The sequence below is a fragment of the Euphorbia lathyris genome, chromosome 3, assembly GCF_963576675.1.
Source record: "Euphorbia lathyris chromosome 3, ddEupLath1.1, whole genome shotgun sequence".
Taxonomy (NCBI): Eukaryota; Viridiplantae; Streptophyta; class Magnoliopsida; order Malpighiales; family Euphorbiaceae; genus Euphorbia; species Euphorbia lathyris.
The window spans coordinates 75,540,342-75,556,340 of record NC_088912.1 but is presented as its reverse complement, the minus strand read 5'-3'; positions in this window follow the sequence as shown (position 1 = coordinate 75,556,340).

Sequence of the window (15,999 nt, the reverse complement as noted above, 5' to 3'; positions counted from 1 at the left end):
TCTTGTCGACTATTCTGTATGGGCCTATCCAGGTGAGTCCCAACTTTCCTTTCCCTTCCTTGGATTGGATTTTGTCTGCCTTGCGGAGTACCAGGTCTCCCACATTCAAGTTTACAAGTTTGGCATTTTTGTCATGATAAGCTGCGATCCGCTGCTTGTAAGCCGCCATACGTACGTATGCATTTTCTCGCCTTTCCTCCACTTGATCAAGACTTTCTTTCAACCTTTGGCTGTTTTCATCCTCGCAATAGAATGCAACTCTGTCACTTGGGACCTGTATTTCAACTGGGATTACAGCTTCGACACCGTGACAAAGGGCGAACGGCGTCTCACCCGTGGCTGTTCTGGGAGTAGTGTGATACGCCCATAGAACGCTCGTTAACTGATCCGTCCATTTCTTGTCATGCTCCCCCAATCTTTTCTTTATTCCTTTGACGATCGTCCGATTTGTAACTTCGGTCATACCGTTTGATTGAGGATAATAAACTGAGGCGAATTTGTTCAGAATGCCCAATTCTTCACAGAAAGTTTTGAACTCTACACAGTTGAATTGCGTTCCATTGTCAGTGATAATCGTATGAGGAACTCCGTACCTTCCTACGATGTTATCTTTGACGAACTCCACCATTCGTTCAACATTGATAGAGGAGACAGCCTCAGCCTCTACCCATTTGGTGAAATGATCCACAACCACTACAACATACTTCCTCTATCTTCTGGTAGGAGGAAATGGTCCAACTATGTCAATTCCTCAGACCGCAAAGGGTCGACCTTCGATGATGGGCCTTTGAAGGTGTTTAGCAGTGTGTGATTCATTTGCATGAATCTGACAATTATGGCAAGACTCCACAAACTTTTGAGCATCAAGTTCTGCCGTTGGCCAATAAAATCCTGCTAACCTGGATTTCTTCAAAATGGAGGCGGATGCCTCATGAGCCCCACATGCGCCTTCATGTAACTCTTTGAGGATCTGTTGTCCCTCTTCCGGCACGATGCATTTCAGCTAGGGGTGGCTAAAAGACTTCTTGTATATGCAATCATTTATCACGGAGAAATAGGCCGCCTTTCTTACGATCCGTCGTGCTTCTTCCTTGTCCAAAGGCAATACTCCATCTATTAGATACTGGCGGATTGGTGATCTCCAATCATTCTCTACAGACATGAGTAAGGATACCGTCTCTGAGGCGAATGCCGGTGCTGTCTTAACCTCAATCGGGCATTGAAGATTCGCCCAATGCTCCTTGCTTGAAGCCATTTTGGCTAGGTGATCAGCCTTTGTGTTGGATCCTCGGGGTACATGGATCAATTCCCATTTGGTGTCTTTGGCTTCGAGGTGATTGATGCGCCTCCCGTAAAGGAGACTCACTAAGGGATAAGTGTACCCCGTCATTATCAAGTAATAAATCTGGAAAGTCCAGGTATCGAATTCACAGGACTTATTTACCACAAGTATCGAGCTACTTGGTCTCAGGTGTTATCTAGGCTTTGTGGGTTTTGAGTTTGTTTGTTTAAGTTAATCTACTCCTAGGTTGAATTATACTACTCCTAGCTAGATTATGCTAATTCTAACTAAGTTATTCTACGCCTAATTAAGTTAAACTACTCATAATTAAGTTATACTACTCCTAGGTGATCTTTCACTAATGCAATTACCCGAAGGAACATGGTATGAACGATAATAATGAAGTTAGGTTATTAGTTCTATTGATTAAAAACCTAATCTAAGTCACTTGTATTCAAGGCGATTAACCCTACTTACCCTCCTGAAGTTCCTAGTGCGTGATTCCCTTGTAAGGCCGAAACTAGGTCTAAGGCTCAGCAATTTGGGCTTAATCAACTAAGAGGTCGTCAATCTCCTAGGCTCTGACTAGGTCAGATTCAGCTCACAATATGTGCCTACTAGATTTTGGGGTTTTTGAATGAGTTAAACCAATTGAATAAATCGTAAGACAAAGATTAAACAAATAATCATAGAACAAAACAAGAGCTAAAATATTATTAAAGGCGAAGAACAATGTCACAGGATACAATTAGCCTAGGATTCATAGACTGTATCAAAGAGTACAAACAAGAAAAGATAAAAGGAGATACGAAAATCCCTTTCAGGGAACCTGTCTACTCTGCAGCCGGCTTCCTAGGTCTTAAGGACGGACCTTGAATATTCCTCGGAGAACAGCTTTGAAGGAGCTTCAATGGAGGTTGAAGAAGATGGAGGAGATGGAGAGGAATTTCAAGGGGAAAGGTAAAGTAAATTACAATAATGAAAGATATCTAATTTACAATGGAAAAGTTCTATTTATAGTTGTAGATCGGGCCCTCTTTTTGACCTATTTCGTGTCCTTGTGCAGGTGGGAAGTCGTGGGACCGGTCGTGGAGTCGTGGGGTCAAAACTGACATTTTTGACCAATTCCCGCAGGTCAGCTCGCGGCGAGCTGGCATAGCCAGCTCGGCGAGCTGGCCTAAAAAGGCCAGTTCGACGAGCCGTTTTGCCCTGCACGCTTCCGCACGGTCGCTCGATGTTCCACGATGTAATTTTCGCCCGAATTTCCCCTGCGCATGCACGAAAACTCCAAATAACATTAGTCTCGAGGCTAAATTGACCCGCCAATCGCTCATTTTAAGCAAACGCTCCGTTTGGTGCGACTTTTGGCGGATCAATTAGCTATAAAAGATAACGGAATTATAACATACATGCCATTTTGGCCTTATTTGTCTAAAATGATCAGAAAACGAGCCTAAACAACAAAAAGTTAATAAAACATTTCCAATTCCTAACTAACTCACACAAAGGCATATAAATGCGAGAATTGCTCGCTTATTCATGAAATAATACTAAAAACCGTCCTAAAACCGTACCCAAAGATAGGGGTTTTTGACCCCTATCAAACCTCATCGCACTTAAAACTTTACTTGTCCCCAAGTAAACTAAAAAACTAAACTCGTAATCACAAGCAAGCTAGAAAACCTCCCGGTTTGCTAGGTGTTTGACACAATTTCGAGCATCTGTAATTACATGCATTCGGAAATACAAATTAGAGACACGATATCCAAAAGCCGCATTTCAATTATCATAGGTCATATGTTTTAAGAAAAAGGACACATGTTCAATTAAACGAGCTTAAGGGGATCGCTAAGTAAAACACCTCACCATAGGTAGTTCACTCATTTCACATAATTTTGGTGGCTACAGTGTTTACTCTCGACTTATGTTCTTGCTTAGGATTACGTTGACTTTGCACGTTCATCCGAGTTCCTCTACTATGCTATATGACTCCGATGATATAAAAAACAGCCTCGAATTGGGGTTGTAATGTGGTTAGAGGGTTAAAGGTACAACAAGGGTCAATAGTTCTAGCGTTAGAAAAACAAAGTTAAAATGGCTTTAGCAAACATGAAGTGACTGAGCTTTTTATTTACATATATATATATTTTTTTTCTTTTCTGAGACGTTCTAATTTTAAGAACTGGGAGATAGAGTTCTCCTTCTTTTGTTCGTCTCTTTTCTTTTCTTTTTCTGTTTTTCTTTTTTCTTTTTCTCTTTTCTCTTTTTTTTTTGGGATAGTGATGCTCATTCACTTCTTAGCCTTTTGGCTCGCTACTATAATGCCATAAACAAAGGTAAAGCGCTAGAAGAAAACAAAGGCTCAATGTGAGCTTTGCAAAAACTCGGGTTAAGTAACAAACCAAGTGATGGTTTGCAAAAATTGGGTTAGAACGAAAGAAAAATCTACAAACTACAAAATACAGGCTCAAAGGGGCTTTCTAGAGTGGATGAAAAAGAGAAAATAAGGTAAAGGAAAGGGTTAATTCTAATGAGGTTGATTTCATCGTCTACCATCTCAAATCATTGCATGTAGGTTCAACACAGTATTAGGTGCAAAATCTGTAATCTTTCCACAAGTCAAAGCATTCACACAAAAATGTCAAGAAAAAGAGCTTTTTGATGTTCGCTTTTGGGCTCAAATTCAACTCACAATTCTTTGGGTTTCAATTTTGTGTTTACTAGTTCTCCCCAAACTCAAGTTTAACATCACATGCCTTCAATTCTTAAGTTATCTACCTAAGTAATGATTTTAGCATTTCTTCAAAAGTAGGGTCTAACTGCAAACTTTAGCTCATGCTTTTACAGATACAAGGATTGTGTCCTACACCTAAACTAGTTGTCATGCAATCTTAGATTCGGTTCTCAGCCCTCAAGGACAAATAACGAAGTTTAGATTCGAAGGAGGTTCACGGTTTTAGGTCCTAAACATGCAAAACATAAATAAAACCCGAAAAACGCAAAACTAAACTAGACACGACGCAACAAAAATTTAAAAATTATACAATTTTTGTAAGTTTGTCTACCCCTCCTCCTCACACTAAAAATGTGCAATAAGTTCCAACATTGCATCACAAAGTATAAAGTACAAGTGCAAAAAGTTAGGGTGGAGAAGACAACTTACTGATAGGCTGGGGGGGGGGGGGGTGGCCACGGCATGTTGTAGCGCTCACAGTAGTCTGTCGCTACATATTCAAAGCCTGTGAGCCTCCGGTCCATGTTCTGCTCGAAGTTAGTGAACCGTTGGTCCATTTGTTGAACAGTGTTGAAGGTCCGAAGGTTAAGGTCTCTCATTTCTGCCATCATGGTGTTGATGGCTTGGAATTGGGCCTCCGTCCCCGGCTCTTGGTGTTCCGTTTGGTCATCTGCTTCTTCTCCCTCAGTTTCATCGTGCTCTCTCTCTCTCTTTGTCGTGGTGGGTTCCTTGCCCGTTTTCTCGCTCTCCCGTTTGAGCTTGCTCCTCTAGATGGGTTCCTATTTAAAACTGCATGAAAAGTAGACCTTTCCAAAAATGTGGAGTTAAGCAAGGTGGGGTGGAAACCATCTTCGTTGATTTCCAAATTTTTGAATTGGTTATCAAGGAAGTTGGTTACCAAATGTCCAAGACCAAGTGATCCGTGTTTTCTACTTGTTTGGCTTTGAAAGCCTTCAAAGATGGCTTTGACATTATCAACAGGTTTATGATTAGCTACACACCACAATATGAGCAATTCCGTGCTCGAGACCTTATTGCTCTCGTTTTTCAATCTGTTTGCTCCTGCGAAGAGTACGTTCAAGTTCAGGGTTAAGAGGGACACACGGTATTCTCGCCGATCTTGTAGGCATATGCTGAGAAGAAATAAATACAAGAAATAAATGAAAGCAGAAATTTTTCCTATGAGAGAAAAGTATACACATCATACAAGGTCGCATAGTTTTATACAAGTATTCTTATTGGTTTATATTGACAGATATAGATTGGTGTACATGGTACAAACTAGTATAGATAAACAAGTATGTATAAGTATGAATCAGAATATGAACAAATATAAATATAAGAATGAACAAGTATAAAAGGTATAAACAAGCACAGACAGACAAGTATAGATGATTTTAACAAGTATGAATATACGTTTGTATAAACAAGTATAAATAAGAATAGGTATGAACAACTACGCATGTTATGAGAAAACACGGTAGATATAAACAAGTATAGAAAGGTCATATATACTGAGGTATAAACGAATAAACAAGTATTTGCATATATAAGTATGAACAAGTATAAGTATGAACAATATAGACAAAGAATATTTAAAAACGAATTGTATATAAACAGGTATATGTATAAACAAGTATAAACGATATAAACGATATAAACAAGGGTATTCACAATGAATGCCTAAACTAACAAATCGACCTTTGGTTCGATATTGCAGAAGAAATAAATCCCCGGCAACGGCGCCAAAAACTTGATGCGCCTCCCGTAAAGGAGACTCACTAAGGGATAAGTGTACCCCGTCGTTATCAAGTAATAAATATGGAAAGTCCAGGTATCGAATCCACAGGACTTATTTACCACAAGTATCGAGCTACTTGGTCTCAGGTGTTATCTAGGCTTTGTGGGTTTTGAGTTTGTTTGTTTAAGTTAATCTACTCCTAGGTTGAATTATACTACTCCTAGCTAGATTATGCTAATTCTAACTAAGTTATTCTACGCCTAATTAAGTTAAACTACTCCTAATTAAGTTATACTACTCCTAGGTGATCTTTCACTAATGCAATTACCCGAAGGAACATGGTATGAACGATAATAATGAAGTTAGGTTATTAGGTCTATTGATTAAAAACCTAATCTAAGTCATTTGTATTCAAGGCGATTAACCCTACTTACCCTCCTGAAGTTCCTAGTGCGTGATTCCCTTGTAAGGCCGAAACTAGGTCTAAGGCTCAGCAATTTGGGCTTAATCAACTAAGAGGTCGTCAATCTACTAGGCTCTGACTAGGTCAGATTCAGCTCACAATATGTGCCTACTAGATTTTGGGGCTTTTGAATGAGTTAAACCAATTGAATAAAGCGTAAGACAAAGATTAAACAAATAATCATAGAACAAAACAAGAGCTAAAATATTATTAAAGGCGAAGAACAATGTCATATGATACAATTAGCCTAGGATTCATAGACTGTATCAAAGAGTACAAACAAGGAAAGATAAAAGGAGATACGAAAATCCCTTTCAGGGAACCTGTCTACTCTGCAGCCGGCTTCCTAGGTCTTAAGGACGGACCTTGAATATTCCTCGGAGAACAGCTTTGAAGGAGCTTCAATGGAGGTTGAAGAAGATGGAGATGGAGAGGAATTTCAAGGGGAAAGCTAAAGTAAATTACAATAATGAAAGATATCTAATTTACAATGGAAAAGTTCTATTTATAGTTGTAGCTCGGGCCCTCTTTTTGACCTATTTCGTGTCCTTGTGCAGGTGGGAAGTCGTGGGACCGGTCGTGGAGTCGTGGGGTCAAAACTGACATTTTTGACCAATTCCCGCAGGTCAGCTCGCCTAGCAGGCCTAAAAAGGTCAGTTCGACGAGCCGTTTTGCCCTGCACGCTTCCGCACGGTCGCTCGATGTTCCACGATGTAATTTTCGCCCAAATTTCCCCTGCGCATGCACGAAAACTCCAAATAACATTAGTCTCGAGGCTAAATTGACCCGCCAATCGCTCATTTTAAGCAAACGCTCCGTTTGGTGCGACTTTTGGCGGATCAATTAGCTATAAAAGATAACGGAATTATAACATACATGCCATTTTGGCCTTATTTTCCAAAAATGATCAGAAAACGAGCCTAAACAACAAAAAGTTAATAAAACATTTCCAATTCCTAACTAACTCACACAAAGGCATATAAATGCGAGAATTGCTCGCTTATTCATGAAATAATACTAAAAACCGTCCTAAAACCGTACCCAAAGATAGGGGTTTTTGACCCCTATCAGTGATTTAGCAGCTTCTTTACCTCTTCAACATATTTGGCAAGAATGTCATCTTTGACCTTGAAATTTTTGATTACCTGGTTGACCATTAATTTGGAATCGCTGTAGATCACGATCCTCTCGGGAGTGATTTCCTTTAGCAGGCGTAGTCCCAATATTAAAGCCTCATACTCGGCTGCATTGTTGGTTGCGAGGAAATCCAATTTTGCTGCGTAGTGTAGCTTTATATATTGGGGACCTTTGATCACGATGCCTATACCTGCACCTTCTACCGAAGAAGCCCCATCGGTGTACATCGTCCATTCCTCAACTTTGGATTTGGGGAGATTCATTCCTTCTTCAGCGAACTCATTCACAAAGTCTGCCAAGACTTGAATTTTTAGGGCTGATCGGCTTTCATAACGAATATCGAATTCTCCTAGACGGATTGCCCACTTCATCAACCTTCCTGAAGTTTCTGGCTTTTGCAACACTTTCCTCATTGGTATACTTGTACGAACTATGACAGTATGAGCTTGAAAGTAAGGCCTGAGGCGTATTGACGTGGTGACGACGGCCAGTGCCATTTTATCCAGTTTGGAATATCGGGTCTCAGCATCCTTTAATACTTTGCTCACGTAATAGATAGGATATTGCTGGCCCTCTTCTTCCCTTATCATGACCGTGCAAATGGCCTTATCTGTAACTGAGACATACATGTAGAGATTCTCACGTTTCAAGGGTCGACTCATTAGGGGTGGTTCCGTGAGAAACTGTTTGATCCCCTGGAAGGCTTTCTCACAATCCTCGCTCCATTCAAACACCTTTTGCTTCTTGATTACTTCATAAAAAGGTTGGCATCGTCGGGCTGAACATGAGATAAACCTGCCCAAGGCTACGATACGCCCGTTAAGACGCTGCACTTCCCTAATATTCTGTGGCGCTTTCATTTCCAAGACGGCTTTGATCTTGTCAGGGTTTGGGCTCACTCCCTTCTGGCTGATCATGAACCCCAAGAACTTTCCATATGTTGCTCCAAAAGTGCATTTCTCCGGGTTCAATTTAATGTTGTGGTGTCGGAGTACGCCCAGTACATCCTTTATGTCATCCGCATGCTTCTCTACAGTGGTACTTTTGATGATCATATCGTCCACATAGACAGAAAAGTTATCACCTTTGCTTTTGTCGAATATTTTGTTCATCATCCGTTGATAGGTTGCACCCGCGTTCTTAAGCCCAAAGGGCATGACTTTGAAGCAATAGGTGGCTTGGTGAGTCACGAATGAAGTTTTGATTCTATCCAAAGGTTCCATTGGGATCTGGTGATAACCAGACTTCACATCGGTGAAGGAGTACATGGCGTGTCCTGCGGTCCCATCTACTAGGATATCAATACACGGCAGGGGGTAGTTGTCTTTGGGACAAGCTTTGTTGAGATCTATGAAGTCAATACACATGCGGTATGATCCGCCTGCTTTTTTGACCAGAACTACATTCGCCAGCCACTGTGTATAAAGTACCTCTTCGATGGCATCCGCCCGTTTGAGCTTGGTGATCTCCTCTTCTATCACCTTCTGCCTCTCAGGGCCATGGTTTCTCCGTTTTTGTGCCACCGGTACCGCGTCCTTGTCGATGTTGAGTTTGTGAGTGATCACATCTGGACTAATCCCGGGGAGAATCTCATCTTTCCATGCAAAGACATCTTCTGACTCATGGAGAACCTTGGTGATAGCTTCCTTAATTTCTCCCTTTAGCCCTTTAGCCATCCGTACCTGTTTTTCATCCGCCATGAGGTACATCTCTATTTCACCCAAGGCCATTGTGACAAGTTCTTCCTCGTCCTCATCTTTAGACTGTGGGCGAATCATTAACGATGCCGAATACGTCTCCTGAGCCACTTTTTGGCTTCCTCTGATCATTACACCTCCCTTGGCTGTGGGGATGTAAAGAGTTAAGTGGCGTATGGAGATAAGGGCTGCAGCTTCGGAGATAAAGGGTTGCCCAAGGATAATATTGTAAGCTAACTGGCCATCTAGGATGGAAAATTCCAGATCTCCTTTCCAAATTTGATCTTCATCCACTAACTCGCAATCTAATGTTACTTGGCCCTTTGTTTGGATGGTGTGCCCTGTTACTCCCAGAATGTCCACTATGGTGGTTTCCACTTGGATTGGGTCAACCATGAGCTTGGCGAATGCTCCTCTTGTGATGACATTGCATGAACTTCTGGTATCAATCATCACTCTTTTCATCTCCCAGCCTTCCACCATCATTGTGATGACCAAGGCATCCGCATGAGGAGAGATCTCCGGGCCGGCATCTGCAAAAGGGCGATTAAGTGATGCCCTATCCAGAGTAGTAGTTTTTGCCTTTTTCAACACAGGTTGGTAGCCAGGTCCGCCTGCTATGACGTTGATGGTCCCTTTTGCCTTCTTTTTCTGATCATCCCTGGATCTATTATTGGTCCCTTGTTTAGTTGCAAGTATAGTTCCAAGGGGGGGGGGGGTTAGGAACTATTTAAACTTTTTTCTAGCAATTTAGGCAGACTTCTTTTTCTAAAGAAAAAAGGTTTCAACAGCGGCGCTGAGTAAACAGCAAGATACTGGCTTAGTCAACAGGTGACTAGGTCAGTTTCTTAGCTTGAGTCAGGAGATAGCACTTAGAGTCTATTCCTGAGCTCAGACGTTCAACGCGCACAACTCAACTTGACCTCTTTACTTGGTCAGTTTTGATTATTTAAAGCAAGCAATATAAATAAGGAGTTAAGGTTTAGAAATACTTCACTCAGCAGATTTATCCAGGTTCGGCTTCTTCTAAGCCTACGTCCTGTCCCCAGAACACTTCCGAGATTTCGAATCCTCTACTGAGCTCTTTAAAGGTAGAGCCTCAAACCTTTTACAATATCAGCAATTGAGTATGACAAGAGTACCTTCCTCTATACTTCTACTCAATCCTAATCTCTCCGCTGAGTACTTAAAACCGAGTACTCAGCCTCTCCTTTCTATCTTTAGAAATGATAAGTGTTTTTGTCCTAATACAAAGATGTGCTAAGACACTTTAGACGATTTACAATCACTCTAGACTTTTACACAGATATGAAAATGTAGTGTAAGAATTTTGCTTTGCTTCTTGCTTGCAGAACTTGTAGAGATTTGGACAGCGTAATGGCTTGATGAAGTTTTGTGTATTGTGAAGCTTGTGATGGCACTATTTATAGAGACGTCTGGTCATTCGGTCATTTCGAATTTCGAAATAACCGTTGGAGGGAAACGGCTATGTGTCGTTGTCATCCTGACTTGCACAGAGCTCTCGGCCAATCACAATCGTGTATCTTCTGTCCTCGGTCAGCTCAGCAGATGGTCTCTCCTTTTATGGTAAAGTCAACTGGACAGCATACTGTGTCGTCTGAACTTTTCTAAAAGAGGAAACACTTTGTCTGGAAGTTTTCCTTTGCCAGCTGCTGTCTTGTACGCTTTGTCGAGACTACTCAGCAGCTTCATTGTGAAGTTGTTCCCGAAGGTCTTCTAGATCCTTCCGTTTGCTGAGTTGCGTTTTTGTCCAAAACGGCAACGTCTTGACATACGCGGGCCGAGTGTACTGAGTTGTTTGGCTTGGGCCTTGGCTTCCGCAATGGGCTTGGGCCTTCCAATTCTTATGACTTATAACATTTATACTCAATATTGAACAAACACATTAGTAGAATAAATCAAAGCATTTAAACTTAGTGTGTTTAGAATATGTGTTATAATTTATACTTAAACAATTTTGTCAAATCAAAATTATGTGGAAAGGTGTTTCAACAAACTCCCCCATTTTGATATTGGCAAAACTATTCAGCAAGGAACTCAGTATGAGCTCCCCCATGATAGTTGACCTTATATCATTTAGCAAACTCCCCCGTAAGGGTTGCACTACTGACTTAGTTTTAATTGCAACATTTAAGAATTTAAATGAGTGAGTCTAAGGTCAGTTTTTAGGTGAAGGTCAGCTATATTACATATTCTATTTACTCAGTGTTAAGTGGAAGTCTTAGATATACAGAGCGCGCTGAGCAAATTATTGTTCAATGAGTTCTTTATCAGAATGTTTCATAAGATCATAGTATGATGTCAAACATGTTATCAGCATATCATTTAGTCAATAAATATTATAAGTGTTAAACATAGCTGATATAAACGAAGATACATAATAACTCAGTACTTAATAGCATATATCATAACTCAGTATTTGAATAAGAAAAGTAAGTATGATATATATTGAAAGAGGTCAGTAGTTACACAGCAAAAGGAAATAACACATAGATTACAAATGTTAAGACCTAGCCTATCTATTTCTTTTTCTTTCCCTATGACTGACTTCGCTCGTACTGACGTTGCTCATGCTGAGCTCTAGCAGCGTGCGCTTTCTCCCCCGTTTTGTCAACTTCAGGGAGCTTAAACGCATCGGTTAAGACAGCTCGAGTCAGTTCTTGTGAAAGCTCTTTGAGTTTGTCAGCACTTTCATTGACCCCATCAAAAATGGCAACTCCATCAGCTGATACTTCGAATGGTAAATGAAGATCAGCAGCACTGAGCATATTTACGCTGAAAGCTTGTGCTTTGGCTTGCCAAATGAGAGCTTCAGTGAGACCAGCAAAGACTTGGTGGAAGGTTTTCAAGAGTGCTGAGTCATAATGATGACGTTGGATATTATTATGACGGATATGGTTGAAGGATTGTTGTGCGAGGGACAGCAATTCGTTCTGCTTCAACGCGTCAGTATCCATTTCTTGCTTGTTCAGGTTCAGTAGCCTGACAGCCTCACTAATTTGCTCAACTAAGCACTGACTATAGGACACCATTTGCTCATTTGTCTTGAGTTGCTCAGTATGCAGCTGAGCAAAAAGCATCTTCAGTTCTGAGGAAGTGGCGTAGTCAGTGTTCACAGCAGACAACTTCTGAACTTGCTGATGGAGTGAGTTCAGATGTTGAATTGTTGACAGCTGTATCTCTGCCAACTTGGCAATTGAATCCTGCTTAGCTTGCTGGGCTTGTAATGACAGGACGACATTCAGCAGATCCTTGAGTCCCTTGACTTCGTTGAGAAGTAGAGTGACTTGAGAGAGCTGAGTTGCGTCAGGAATTGAAGATCCAGCAGCAGGCGAAGCGGAATGTTGAAGATCGTGGATGAGTGCTTGCACTGAGTCAAGGAGCTTTTTGCCGGACTCAGTGGCATCCCGATGTACATCAGTATGACCAGAAGAAAGTGGGGTGAAAGGAGTACCCTGGTCAGTGACTGGATGATTTGGCTCAATCTACACTTGAGTTGGAGGTAAGGTTGATTGATCAGCAGAGAGGTTGTTGATGGAAGTCATAACCCGAACACTGTCTGTGCTGACGACAGAGGGATGAGGAGTCAGCATCATGCTTGAGGAAACAGCATGGGCAGTGCTTGGTTCAACCTGACTTGTTGAAGTGGTTGAAGTGTTATGCTCGGCATGTTCCTGTTGAGAAGAAACAGAGGCTTGTTTTTCCAACGGCGTTGTAGTAGAGGAAGTTGAGGGCCGTTTGAAAAATTTTAATTGGACGGTAGAAGGATCCTTTGTTGTCTTGGAGAGGACAAGTTCAGGAATGGATGGTGGTTGCACAGGAGGTTCACTGACTATTACCTTACTGGCCTTAACCAGTTTTCGCCTTCTACGCGGTGGAGTGGTATGATGAGCAGGTTCTTCTGAGTGAGTAGGAGAAGGTTCCTTTTGCTCAGTATGAGTCTGGTCAGCTTGCTCAACTTGCTCAACTCCAGCAGCTAACTCGGTGTCAGTCTGCACAGCACCACCAGCTAACCCAGTGTTAGCATCCTCAGCTTCTATTTCACTGTCATATTCCTCAGAGTCATCAGCGTCATCCTGACCGCTGGCTTCAACTTCTTCTTCTTCAGCAGTGCTGTCTCCATCAAGCTCTTCCTCAACTTGGGAGATGAAGTGGTCATCTAACTGGACCTCAGTTCCCTCAGCATCAGTACCTTGGCATTGAGTGAAGTGAGAATCACCCGGTACAATAAAGTCGGTTGGTATGACGTCCAGAGGTGCCAGTGTTGAAGGCTTTTGCTTCTTCTGAGGTAGCTCAGCAGCTTCCTCAGTTTCAGGCTCATCTTGCCTGGTTCTCTTTTCAGCTGACTTTCCAGCTGACCTCTGCCTCTTAGCAGGAGTCTCAATATTCAATGAGGGAGTCTCAGTAGACTTTCTCTTGCGTGAAGCTGGGGCCTTAGTTCTTCGCCTTTTCTTAGGCTCAGCAACAGTTTCCTCAGTTTGGCTAGCGTGGCCAGCAGCAACAACAGCCTTTCCTTTCTTCAAGGGCTGCCCATATTTTAGTGCCCTCAGCGAGGCAGCTGTGATTTCGGTTCCTCTGAAATATTCCTCACCTTCGAGGTCAATCTTGTGGTCAATAAGAATGCGCGTGATGATTGACCCAAGCCTCAGCGTACCCGTGCTGCGTAGAAACCCAGCAACCAAGAATACTGGCATGTTGATGGGGGTGTATGTGAGCATGTGCCATATGAAGCACTGTTCAAAGTTCGTTGCTGAGGTCGTGTAGTTTATCTTAGGGTAAATGAAGTAGCTCAGCAGGTAGTGAGCCATCTTTTGGTGCTGTCCCATTGAAGATGCTGAGATCTCGACTGAGTGACCCTCAGGTTTGCAGAAGGTATGGACATAGTCGGTCTTGTCCTGATCTCCAGACTTCCTCAGCCTGACTCCCTCAGTTTTGAGCTGGAGGAGGTTTCCAATGTACAGAGGGTTGATGAAGATCGTCTTTCCTCTTACTTTAGTGCTTAGATAGTCAGGGGAGTCACTGGCAACCATGAGATTGTGGTAAAACTCCCTTACTAGGTCAGGATACGTCTCATCTCTGACAGAGAACAACCCAGTCCATTCGTTCTTTGTAATCCATTCGGCAAACGGTTGTTCATGTTGGACGAAGTGCTCAGAAACCCATCTGGAGGGCTCAACTTTCCATTCGAGGACACTTTCGAAGACTTTGGAGTAGGTCCGTATCTTCACAGCTTTCTCTTTTCCAGAGTTTTGGTCAGTTTTACCCTTGCTAGAGGCGGAAGGGTTTCGTGAAGGTTCATCGGAGCTGGACTTATTTTGGCCGGCACCGGAGACGTTGAAGGATAGCTTAGTCATTCTTTTAAGATGGAGAGAAGAGAGGTATTTGAGAGAGAGAAATTTGAGTAATTTCTTAGCCTTAAGAAATTGTTAAGCGTAAAGAGTAAAAGATGGGGAAATGCCCATAATTTATAGACGAGTTGAACGGTGTGGATCTTAACCAAATCATGTGTCAGTTTTGCCTTGGGATCATGTACCGACAAGGATCCTGGCATTTATGACACATTACGGCGAATACGTCATCCTAGGTTATACACGTGCTTGGCATTTATGCTAACGGATTAATCACTCAGTATTTAGAATGTCAAGCGTTTGATATTCTGAGTGGTCAGTGCATTATTTAAGGATGATTTTAAGTTCAAGTTCTAAACTAATTTACTCAGTGTGCAAGTTTACTCAGTATTGTATATTCAGTCAGTTTCAATGAGATACTCAGCAAACAATAAATCATTCAACATGTAATTCACTCAGCATTCAATATTCATTTAGCACTGGAATTTACTGAAGAGGATTAAACATACCAATTGCTTCTCTCAGTATGCTGAACTGCTCACGAGCCAGTGGCTTCGTGAAGATATCCGCAAGCTGTTCGTCCGTTGGGACAAAAGTCAGCTTGATCTCACCCTTGAGTACATGATCTCTAATGAAGTGATGTCTGATGCTGACATGCTTCATTCTGCTGTGTTGGATTGGGTTCTTGGACAGATCAATTGCACTTTTGTTGTCACATTTGACTTCAATTGTCTTCGTTTGAACACCATAATCTTCAAGTTGTTGCTTGATCCATAGGACCTGAGCGACACACTGACCAGCAGCAATGTACTCAGCTTCAGTGGTGGACAAGGCTACTGACGCCTGCTTTTTGCTGAACCAGGATACAAGGCAGCTTCCTAAGAAGTGGCATCCTCCAGAGGTGCTTTTACGTTCCAGTTTATCTCGTCCATAGTCAGCGTCAGTGTATCCGATGAGTGTAAAATCATGAGTATTTGGATACCACAACCCTGCGTTCACTGAGCTTTGCAAATATCTAAGGATTCTTTTTACAGCAATGTAATGAGATTCCTTAGGGTTAGATTGATATCTAGCACAGTAGCATACTGAAAACTGAATGTCCGGTCTACTGGCTGTTAAGTAAAGTAGAGAGCCTATCATACCTCGATATAACTTGCTGTCTACTGACTTACCATTCTCATCAGCGCAGAGGACAGTGTCAGTGCCCATAAGAGTGGATATTGGCTTGCAATTTTCCAAGTCATATTTCTTTAAGATCTCCTTGGCATATTTGGCTTGACTGATGAAGATGCCATTCTTTCCTTGTTTAATTTGAAGACCGAGGAAGAAGTTGAGTTCTCCCATCATAGACATTTCAAACTCAGTTTGCATTTGTTTGCTAAACTCCTTGCACATTGATTCGTTAGTTGCACCAAATATTATATCATCAACATAAATTTGGGCCAGCAGGGTATCTTTACCCTTTTTCTTAATGAATAAGGTTGTATCAGCTTTGCCCCTGACGTAATTTCTAGTCAGCAGGAAACTGGTCAGCCTCTCGTACCAAGCACGTGGTGCTTGCTTGAGGCCGTACGTA